An 11,606-nucleotide genomic window follows, 5' to 3' on the forward strand; every position below is an offset into this window, starting at 1 on the left:
AAGGCGTATGTGTGTATGTTGTATTTTAGGAACTCACTAAGCTTTATGCTTACAATTGTTGGTTTATGTGTTTCAGGTATGAGTGAGGACCGTGGGAAGGCGCCAGCGTGACCGTACACACACTCGGGAAACTATTTTGTTATCTTTTGTTATGTAATCGGTTGTGACTACATTGTTACTATGGAAATCTAAACTTATTACTCATGTTTTGATGGTTGTAAAAATGAAAATTTTTGGTTGGAAATTTTATGACGTTACAAGTTGAAAGTGGGTTAGATCTGATCCCACATCGGGTGGGAAGGAGAACTAAGCATTCCTTATAAGGGGTGTTGATACCTTCTCTATCACAACGCGTTTTAAAGCCGTGAGGGCAGCAGATCCCATAAGAACTCTGCAGTTAAGCGTGCTCGGGCGGTAGTAGTACCAGGATGGGTGACCCCCTGGGAAGTCCTCGTGCCGAGTGGCCCAAAGCGGATAATATTGTGATACGTGCCAGAGGGGGATGTTAAAAATTGTATCAGAGCTAGGGCACAGGTCGATGTGTTCGACGGGGACGTCAAACCCTATAATGGGGGGGTGAAAGTGGGTTAGATCTGATCCCACATCGGGTGGGAAGGAGAACTAAGCATTCCTTATAAGGGGTGTTGATACCTTCTCTATCACAACGCATTTTAAAGCCGTAAGGGCAGCAGATCCCATAGGAACTCTGCAGTTAAGCGTGCTCGGGCGGGAGTAGTACCAGGATGGGTGACCCCCTGGGAAGTCCTCGTGCCGAGTGGCCCAAAGCGGACAATATTGTGATACGTGCCAGAGGGGGATGTTACACTGCTACCTCTGATACAGTTTTGAATGTTTCTAATATGTCTGATAAATCTTTGAACAGTTTGGTTGACAATTTAAACGTTTGTGATAAAAATGTTGAGATACCACTAGTCTCACAACCCTCAATAAATATAGCACCCTCACGTGCCTCACAACTTGATAATATTGCATGTTTTTGTGAGATAAGCAAGGGTGTTTGTGGGGAAAACAATTCTGACAAATGCAGCACAAGTTCTAACAATAACAATCAGATTTGTTTTAATTGTGGCACTAAGGGTCGTATTGCTAGAAATTGTCTTAATCGAATGTTTGTGAGTTATAATCTTCCAAGAGGAGAGAACGAATTCAGAGGAAGATCCTTAAATAGAAATTCCTCTAGAAGTCGCTCTCGAAATGATTATTGGGTAGATAAAAGAAGTAGAAAAAGGGATATTTTTCACAGTCATAAAAGGTTTTTTAATCACCTTGTCCTGAACAGTCTACCAAAAAGGAGCATAGCCATGCAAAGGTCAAGCTCATCCCGAAGCAATAATGGATCTTCAACCAATTCTGGTAGAAGTAACACATGCTTTAAGCAGATCGTCAGACGTAAAATGACAAAGTTGACTGAATTTTTCAAAAAACCTAATTATAAATGGAAACCCAAATCTACTCCCAATACATCATCTGTATCCTCAAAGAGATTCATATGCAATAAATCTGAAAAGTCATCGGGATCACCCAGGAAGATCATGACCTGGGTGCCCAAATCTAATTAAACCCGCACATTTTGCACAGGCAGTTGCGGGGAAATGTCGTCAGACCATGGTTCGTCGACAGCGGCTATTCCCGGCACATGACAGGAGACATCACCCAATTGAACTACATTCAATCATTTAATGGGGGATACGTCTCTTTTGAGGGTGGAGATGGAGGAAAAATTACACAAAGGGCACGGTATCAAATGGAGTTTTGAGTTTTGAAAATGTGAATTTCGCTCCAGAGCTAAAACACAGCCTGCTAAGTGTTTCGCAGATCTGTGACAAGGGCTATTCTACGCATTTCACTGACAAGGAATGCATGATCTTAAAGCCAGGTTTTGTCATCCCTGAAGAATGGATTCTCGTAAAGTCAAAAGGGGATGGAAATGCTTATATTATCGATATGAATAGCAATCTCCCAAAGCAAGTTACTTGTTTGTTCTCAAAGATCTCTGAGCAAACTGCAATGTTATGGCACCGAAGATTAGGTCACGCCAACGCCAAAAATCTCAATCGTCTTGCAAAGAATGAGATGGTCCGTGGATTACCTGTCAAAGACTTTATCACGTTTGAGAAATGTGTGTCCTGTACTCAAGGAAAGCATCATCGAAAGCCACATTTACCGAAGCAAGTTAACTCAATAAGTCAGGTTCTACAACTTCTTCACATGGACCTATTTGGTCCAGTGAATGTGCTAAGCATCAATAGGAGTTCCTACTGTCTAGTTGTGATTGATGATTTTTCTCGTTTTACGTGGGTTTTCTTTCTATCCAACAAAGCTGGCATCGCTGAATTGATCAAGAGGTTCATCATACTTGTTGAGAATCAGACCAATCATAGGGTGAAGGCTCTTCGCACTGATAATGGAACGGAATTCAAGAATTCTGTTCTCAATCACTTCTGTTCTGAGAAGGAGATCCTACGTCAATTTAGTTCTGCTCACACACCTCAACAAAATCGTGTTGCTGAGAGGCGAAACAGAACACTTAAGGATGCTGCAAGGACGATGTTGTGTGACTCCATGCTCCCTGTTTTCTTTTAGGCAGAGGCAATAAACACTGCCTGTTATGTTCAAAATCGAGTACTCATCAACAAAGCTCAAATGAAAACTCCATATGAAATTTACTATGGTCACAAACCGTCAGTTAGTCATTTTCGAGTATTTGGCTGTCCTTGCACCCTTCTTCACCAAGATGCCAATCCGAATTTTAATGCCAAAGCTGATGACTGCTATTTTGTTGGGTATGCTGCATGTACCGCTTATAGAGTCTACAACAAGAAAACCAAACAGATTGTGGAATCCTATGACGTGCGTTGGTTGGAAGAGAATGAGACAGACGCAAGAGTGGGTCCTGACTGGTTATTTGATTACACGTCACTTTTCAAATCCTTAAACGTGTATCCAGATGATGTCTCAAGAACTGATTTGCATTTGAAGAGTATCTCTGAAGATGAAGTCGAAGAAGTTTTATACAAACCTATATCTAAACCTTCCAATTCACTGAAAGGAAAGACTAACGCTTCAACCGAATGGTGGTCCTCCGACTCGCACAAGGGAGAATCTTCTGCTCCATTTGAGGGGGAGTCTTCTACTTCATCTGAGGGGGAGCCGTCTGCTGAAATTGAAGGGGAGTCTTCTGCAACATCTTTTGATAAGTCTTCTGCTACTTCTCAAGGGAGGCCGTTATTGGAACATGACAGTCCTCAATCAGACCACATTGATTCTTCGGATGCTGAATCAAGACCTCCCACATCATTAGAGAAAGATTTCATTCCAAATGATGCTTCCGCTGTCTCTTCAACCCTGATGGAATTACTCTTTCCTGATCTTATTGCAGATGAGTATGTTGCAGAACCATCTAGTTCTACTCAACAAGCAAATGAAGGAGGTCTTAACATTCACACTCTACCTGTCTCCATCAATGACATCAGCCAAGAAATACCCTCTAGGATTCAACGAGATCATCCACTCGAGAACGTTATCGGCCAGCTAGATAGTGGTGTTAAAACTAGAAGTCAAAGTGGAGACGTGAATACATGTCTGTATTCTTGTTTTATCTCTCAAATTGAGCCCAAGAATGTAGAAATGGCTCTAAATGAACCTAGCTCGGTGGATGCGATGCATGAAGAATTGCATCAGTTTGAAAAACTAGGTGTTTGGAAGCTAGTTTAGTTACCAAAGGGCAAAAAGAGTCTTGACACACGGTGGGTCTATCGTAACAAGCAGGACGATTCAGGGATCATTGTGCGAAACAAGGCCAGACTGGTAGTTCGCGGGTTTCGACAAGTCGAGGGTCTTGACTACACTGAGGTTTATGCTCCTGTAGCTCGCTTGGAGGCCATTCGTATCTTCTTGGCGTACGCTTCGTATATGAACTTCACTGTTTTTCAAATGGATGTCAAGACTGCCTTCTTGTATGGCAAGGTGAAGGAAGAAATCTACGTTGATCAACCTCCAGGGTTTGTCGACCCGAAGTTTCCTAATCATGTCTACAAGTTGGATAAAGCGTTGTATGGGTTGCATCAAGCTCCTAGAGCATGGTATGCAACTCTAACAAAGCATTTGCTCGAACATGGCTATACACGTGGTACTATCGATCAAACATTGTTTATAAAGCATGTCGACAAGGACCAGATACTTGTTCAAATATACGTCGATGACATAATCTTTGGATCAACAAGCCAACAACTTTGCAAGGAGTTCGAAAGTGTAATGAAGAAAAGATTTGAAATGAGTTCTTTGGGAGAAATGACCATGTTTTTTAAACTTCAGGTTAAACAGAATTCAACCGGCATCCTTCTTCATCAGGCCAATTATGTGGACGATATTCTTGAGAATTTCGGACTTCATGATGCTAAATCTGCCTCAACACCGATGGCTGAACGACCCCTCCTAACTCCAGATCCAGAAGGCGAACCCGTAGATCAAACTCTTTATCGATCGATGATCAGATCCCTAATGTATCTTACTGCAAGTCGACCAGACATTATGTTCGCAGTTTGTCAATGCGCACGCTATCAGGCTAATCCTAAACTCTCTCATCTTATTGCTGTTAAAAGAATTTTTCGATATATCAAAGGAAGCCCTAAATTGGGTCTTTGGTATCCGAAGAATTCTGAATTTAATCTTTATGCTTTTACTGACAGTAATTATGGAGGTTGTGAGCTTGACAGAAAATCAACCTCAGGAGGATGTCAATACCTAGGTGACAGACTAGTTTCATGGCAATGCAAGAAGCAACACACTGTCTCGACTTCGACAGCAGAGGCGGAATATGTGGCAGCATCAGCTTGTTGTTCTCAAGTTATTTGGATCCAACATCAGCTGTTGGACTACGGTTTGAATTACTCAGAAACCCCTATCTATTGTGATAATGAGGCTGCCATACAAATTGCTAAGAACCCAGTCCAACACTCTAAAACCAAGCACATCGATATTAAAATTCACTTTATCAGAGACTGTTATGAACGATCCTTAATTCGAATTGAACAAGTCCACACTGATAACAATGTGGCTGACTTGTTCACAAAACCTTTTAACAAAGCTCGTTTTGATGTGCTTGTGGGATTTCTGAAAATGATACGTTTTGAGGATTAATTTTTTTTCTTTTTCTTTTCCTTTCCTTTTTCTTTGTTTGGTTTTTTTTATTTTTTATTTTATTTATTTATTTGTTATTTTATTTTTTATTTTTATTATTTATTTTTGGTCTTCTTAGTCTATTTTCAAATTTTACTAAGTTTGTCTTCAATTTTTGTTAGGTTTGTTTAAATTTGCGCACTTTTCTTTTGTTTAAATTCTCAACCATGCACAAATTTAGGGGGAGAAAGAAAATCCAAAAACAACAAAAATCACAAAAATCCAAAAATAGTGTCATTTCAGTAAAAAAAAATCCAAATTAGTGTCATTTCAATTCTGAAATTTAAAATTTTTTGTTAGCAGCCTTAGTTGTAAGTATTGTGATGGGAAATGATATTAATAAGTGATAAAGGATGACCTGAATCGGCGTAACGTACCTAAGTTGAATCGTCTACACTCTGTGCTCAATGTGCTGGTAGGCGCGAAAGATTTTTAAAAAAAAAAGGGGGCGGGGGGGGGGGACTTGACTAGGAAAGTTGAACCTAATGAATTTAAGGACTCAACAAATTTTGATCTAGTTAGATCCGTTTAATCTGACATCACGACGCTCGGATAGGTTGAGCAGGGAGATAAACATGAGAATATACTCGTCACATTAATTGAACCCGTACTTGGAACCGTGGCTTAAATTTTCCTCGATGTGCGGATTTTGTCCTTAATTCCGGTTGGATGGGGCGACTGGTAAATTCCGATAAATTAGGTCTGTAGAAAATCATTTTCTTTCTTTCTTTCTATTAGTCATATGTTGTCTCCTTTGCGCGACTTCTAATCCGACCTGGTACACAACATATGCAACTCCATTTCTCAGTAGGAAATATATATGTGCTTGAAATATATTTGTGAACTATATGTGTGAAAAACTTCTCATATGTTAGCCATATGATGTCTCCTTTGCGCGACTTCTAATCCGACCTGGTACACAGCATATGCAACCTTCTTCTTCTCAACCCCTCTGAAGTAGGTAGAAATAGAATTTTGTATCTCTTCTCTCTCTGAATGATTGTCTGCTCACCCGGTGTAAGGAGTACTCTAGAAGTTCTTGATGGCTGGGGCATATCAGGAAGCGGGAAACACGTACCAGTACACCTAAAATTGAACTCATACAGATTGTCTGTAGATCTTGCTGCTCAATTTAGGTGGACAACAATATCCCTAGTTGTAGTCAATTAAATGGTCATAAGGTAATTTCACGTAAGATTTAGGAGTTATGATAATTACCAGAAATTTACAATCAGGTATATGCCCGAATCATGTCATTGGTAAAAGGTCCAAAAATGTCACAAATCCTTCGCACTTAAGTGGACTACAATATGGCAATCAATTAGACGAAGATGTGAAGATAAGGGTACCGACAAGTAGAATAAGGCCGTCTAATAACTTTGATCCAAGCATCACAAAAGAAGTGGTAGTTAAAAAGGTTCTTATTTATTTGACTTTGATTTTTTATTTTTTATTTTTTATTATTTTATTTTACTTTAATTTTAACTTTTATTTTTATTTTTATTTTTTATTTAATTTTCAATTTTCTTCAACTTCAAATTTTATGTTAATTTTATTTTACTTTTATTTTTCTAGCATTTAAAATTATGGTGTGTTAGTTTTTTATTTTAAAAGTTTTTTTAAATTAAATTAATCCTCAAAAAGTCTTCTTAATTAATTGGCGAAAAATTAGAAAGACTGGGTAGCTATCAAGCAGGAGGGTAAGAAAGGTGGAAAGGTAAAAAGGTAAAAAGGGGGAGTTCACGGCCGGAATCTCCCCACTCAACAGTTTTCGGCCGCAAACCACTCCCAAAAAGCTCTCAAGGTGTTAAAAAAATTTCTTCGATTTTCAGAAAAACGAGTATATCATCGTGAAGGTAGCATCGTGTAGATCTCGAATATATATTTTGTTTCACGGAATCACATCGCATTGTGTTTAAAATTAAATAAACTCAAGTCGAGGAGTTTACGGCCGTAAGCTTAGGCCGTAAACTCTGAGACTTGATGATTTGGATTCGAAACTATTTTATTATGATGCTATTTCTCGTTATGTTCACGACTATCTGCTTTTCGTTCGTCATTTCAAAGAGAAAGATCAATTTTAAGTTTTTTTTCGGTGTAGACATTCATAGGCCGTAAACTCCCAGTTTACGGCCCGTGAATTCGAGTGTAATTATTCTGGATTGTTTGAAAGATCTCTATGATAATTGTGCATCGTGTTTTCGAAGTAATTTCTAGACCGTAAACTAGAGTTTACGGCCCAAGAACAATTGTCGATTCAAGCTGTTATTTTGACTGGGTAACGATTGCATGTTTTCCTTGCTTAAACCGTGAACCAAACTATTTTTTTAAGGGTTCCTTAGGCCGTAAACTAGAGTTTACGGCCCAAGAACCAAAATTGTCAAAAGGTTAATTTTTTTTTTTTTGAGCAGTAAACATACATCATTAATAAATAATTTTTATTTTGATCAAAATTTTATTGTCATACTTTTGGTCAAAATAAGTTTTATTATTGGTGTCGGTTTCTTACAACTGTGTTTGAGTGCAGGAAAATGGCAAATCTCAAGTTTGCAGACATGCGCAATCTGGCGATAGTTCTTGCTGATCCACCTGTCATTCATTCCGATATGCTTTCAATGGTTCACAGGTTGCGTGAATGTTGTGTTGCATCAGCATTGACATTCAATCCGGTGATCTATCAGAACATCGTTCGTGAGTTTTGGGAGACGGCAAGGACGCAGATAGATGATGATGGAAATTTCACAGTCGCGACGAAGGTGCAAGGACGAGATATTGTAATCGATGAAAGTTTTGTTCGAAACGCGTTGCTGATTGATGATCAACCTAACTATCCGACGGAAATTGGCATAGAAGATGTTCAGAGAATACTACGACGGATGAGTTATGAAGGAACCTACCCGCCAACGTTGAAAAAGATGCTTCATCCGTATTGGAGATTTCTGGCTCATGTGTTCGTAAGTTGCATATCCGGTAGAAGGAGTGGGGCTGATGAAATTTCTCAACGCACAACTGGTGCATTGGTATCTTTGGCCTCTGGAATTCATTTCAATTTCTCAAAGTTCATCCTAGAGAAATTTGTCATAAACATCCGGACTTCTACAAGGGATACCTTTCTCCAATATCCCCGCTTCATTCAAGTGTTTATCGAGATGCAGTTTCCTGAGGTTAGAAAGGCGTAAGACACCTTGGATATGAAGTCTTTGGGTCCACACACCGTGGGGCTCATTAAGCAAAACCGAAGAGGAAAAGTTGTCTTTCGAGGGCGTTATCCATTGCAAAAATTCGGAAAGTTTACAGAATTGGATAAGACGCTAGTGTCATACGAATCATCAGAACCAACTTCTTCTGAGAAAATGTCTACTGAGGGTTCGACTCCAGCAAACATTGTGATAGATGTGACTGAAGATGATGAAGATTCACCAACTCAGAGAGATCAAAGTGCTTCTAGTCATGAACATGAGTCGAATGAAAGACAGGATGAAAGGAAAATAGGTACTGATGATGATGGACATGACTCATTTGAAGATCTTGATCTTACGGGGTTTGATAATGATGATATTGCGGCTTCTTTAGCTAGTAGTGCTAATGTTGTGTCCAACGAGATATTTGACACGATTTTTCAAAATGTCGATGATAGTGTTTTGCCGTCAACTGAGATGAGAAAATCGAGCGAAACTCTTACTCCAACTTCTGAGCAGATGGTGTCAACTTCAATCCCAATGGAGGTAGTTGTGGGATGTTCCCCTCCCATGTCTATTTCTCCTACATCTGAACCATTTGTTAGTATAATACCTCCACAGGCTGACCAACCTCAATCTAAGAGGAGAAGACTTGATGAAAGACAATCCAAGCTAATTACTAGTTTGGTCAGTGGTCTTCCTACACCACCAATTACTACTGCTACTACACGACTTTCCGCAACAAAGATGTTTGCAGCTGGACCTAGTTCAGTTTTTGATGTTGGTGGCCCTTCAGCTCCGCCTGGTTTTTTTGTTCCAAGATTTAATAGGGATGCCGCTTCTGAGAGACTAGCTTTGTGTATGGCAGAAGAACAGCTTCGTTCGCCTAGTCCTCAAGGAAAGAACATTTCTATGAGTGAAGGGGGTGCTCCTGATGATGATTCATCTGTTGATAGTTTACGAAAGGAGATCTCTGTATTAAGTCAGAAGAACATAGAGCTTGACATTCAAGTAGCTGAACTTCGTGCTCAGAACATTGAGCTTCGTACTCAAGTGTCTAAACTTCAGTCAGATAGAACTTATCTTTGCGGACAACTCGCAGAAGTTAAAAGGGATAGGAAAGTAAAAAATAAGCAGATTTCTGACCTTCAAGAACATTTCAATATGCTGACTTCAAGCTACTTCGAATTGAAAAAGAAACTGGAGGATGATTTTGGTGAGAAGTATAAAACAAGCGTAGAAGAACAAAGAATAAATTTACATGTGCAAGCGTACCAAGTATATGTGCCAGCTGGTCAATCTTCTGGTTCTGCTGAACGTATTGGAACTGTTCCTCCTATGGCTTCTCATATTCAAGAGATCATTCGGAAAAATCAAGAAGATGATACTGAAAGGGGGTAGTTATTATTCAAGCGGAATGTCACTCAGAGCAGTTCTAAAGGGGAATCCTTGATCACGGTCACTGATCTTGGAATTGTTCGGTTCAGAGATACTTTTGGAGATCGGTTGGGTGTAGCTGCTTGGGGATTTCATAATCCTCTTCGACTTTGGATTATTATTCGCAAGAGCAGTAATTCAGAATTGTATAAGGATGTTCGTGCTTTTATTTCATTGATGTAACATCCCGAAACTTTGCCTCCTCGCCGTAACCATTCCGTCAAAACTCGTCTTAAACGAATTGTTCCGAATTCGTCCTGAATTAGGTTAATTAAGTCAAAACCTTTATTTTGACTTTGTAAGTATCAAAACATGTTGGGAAAAATGTGAAAACGTCCCGAACTAGTAATTTGAAAAATTATAGTTTCGACCATATCGCGTAACAACAACTTAATCGGGTGCGACCAAAAGCCCCGTTTAAGGTCAGTATCGGGTAGAATTCCTCCGTGTCCAAGTCTTTGGACCTATATAAACGTGTTTAAGCACCCATTTGAAGCTTTTTCTTCCTCTCTCTACTCTATCTCTAACCTCTCTCCTAAATCCAAAGTTAAGGGTCCAAATTATCAATTTAAGGCTCCAAATCTTTGAGGTACCTTCCATAACTTGTTGTACAACCTCTCTAGCTTTAGAATTCGAGTTTGAACATTTGATTAGGACCATTATTATGAGTTTACAGCCCTAGAATAGTACTAGGCCGTAAACTCAAGAAAATGGGGTTTCTAGAGCAACAAAACCCTTGCAAACCTCAAATGGACCTTAGACATGGCTAAATGACTTTATGGAATGGACTTAGAATGCCTTAAACTATAACTTGAAGCATTGTATATGAGTTTACGGCCATTGAAGGTGCCTAGGCCGTAAACTCACATTTAAAGGGGTTTTAAGCCCTTAAACCCTCCCTAAACTCAATCAAGCCCTAGTTATGATTTTTAAAAATTATGTAATGGACTTGGAACTCATTAAACATCAATTTTGAGAGGTTTATATGAGTTTACGGCCAAGGCATATGCTTGGGCCGTAAACTCCTCAAACATGGGTATAAAATCACTTCTAAGGTGTTAGAATGCCATCCAACACCACCAAAAGCCTTGGAATAAATTAGGGAACCAACCAAAAATAGTTTAGAAGCCTTAAACACATCATAAACCCTCTAATTGAGAGTTTACGGCCAGAGCATATGCTCCTAGGCCGTAAACTCATAGATGTATGTCATTTGAAGCCCTAAACTCACCCTAAGCCTTGTAAAAATTAGTTGAATCACATGTGATTAATCCTTGGCCTTCAAATTAATTTAGATGGATGTGGGTAAGAGTTTACGGCCGTAAACTCTTAGTTTACAGCCATAAACTCTTCTATTAATCCATATAATGATTTAATCCCTTTCAAATGTCCAAAAGCCAAACCTAGCAACACCCATTATTTGATTTAAGGCCATTTTCCTCATAAAAACACCTACCATGAGTTTACGGCCGTAAACTCATGGGGATGTGGTGTTTAGGCCGTAAAAACTCCGTAAGAGTTTACCTTTGAAGAATAAACTCTAAGTCCTAGCCATTCATGTCCTAAAACACCACCCGGGTCACTTCAAACGACCATTTTGGAGTGTTTTCGCGTCTTAGATTTTTCAAGTGTATCTAATTAGTTATTTAAATCTAATTAGATATATATTGTGTATTATTTAATATTACATAGGAACCTCGCTCGTATTCAAGCCTCGGTTCAACGTTTAGCATCCCATTCGACACTTTCCGCGTCCGGTGAGTTCATACCCCTACCCTTTTTCAACTGTTT

The sequence above is a fragment of the Lactuca saligna genome, chromosome 8 (assembly GCF_052625555.1).
Source record: "Lactuca saligna cultivar CGN05327 chromosome 8, ASM5262555v1, whole genome shotgun sequence".
In the NCBI taxonomy this organism is placed as follows: domain Eukaryota; kingdom Viridiplantae; phylum Streptophyta; class Magnoliopsida; order Asterales; family Asteraceae; genus Lactuca; species Lactuca saligna.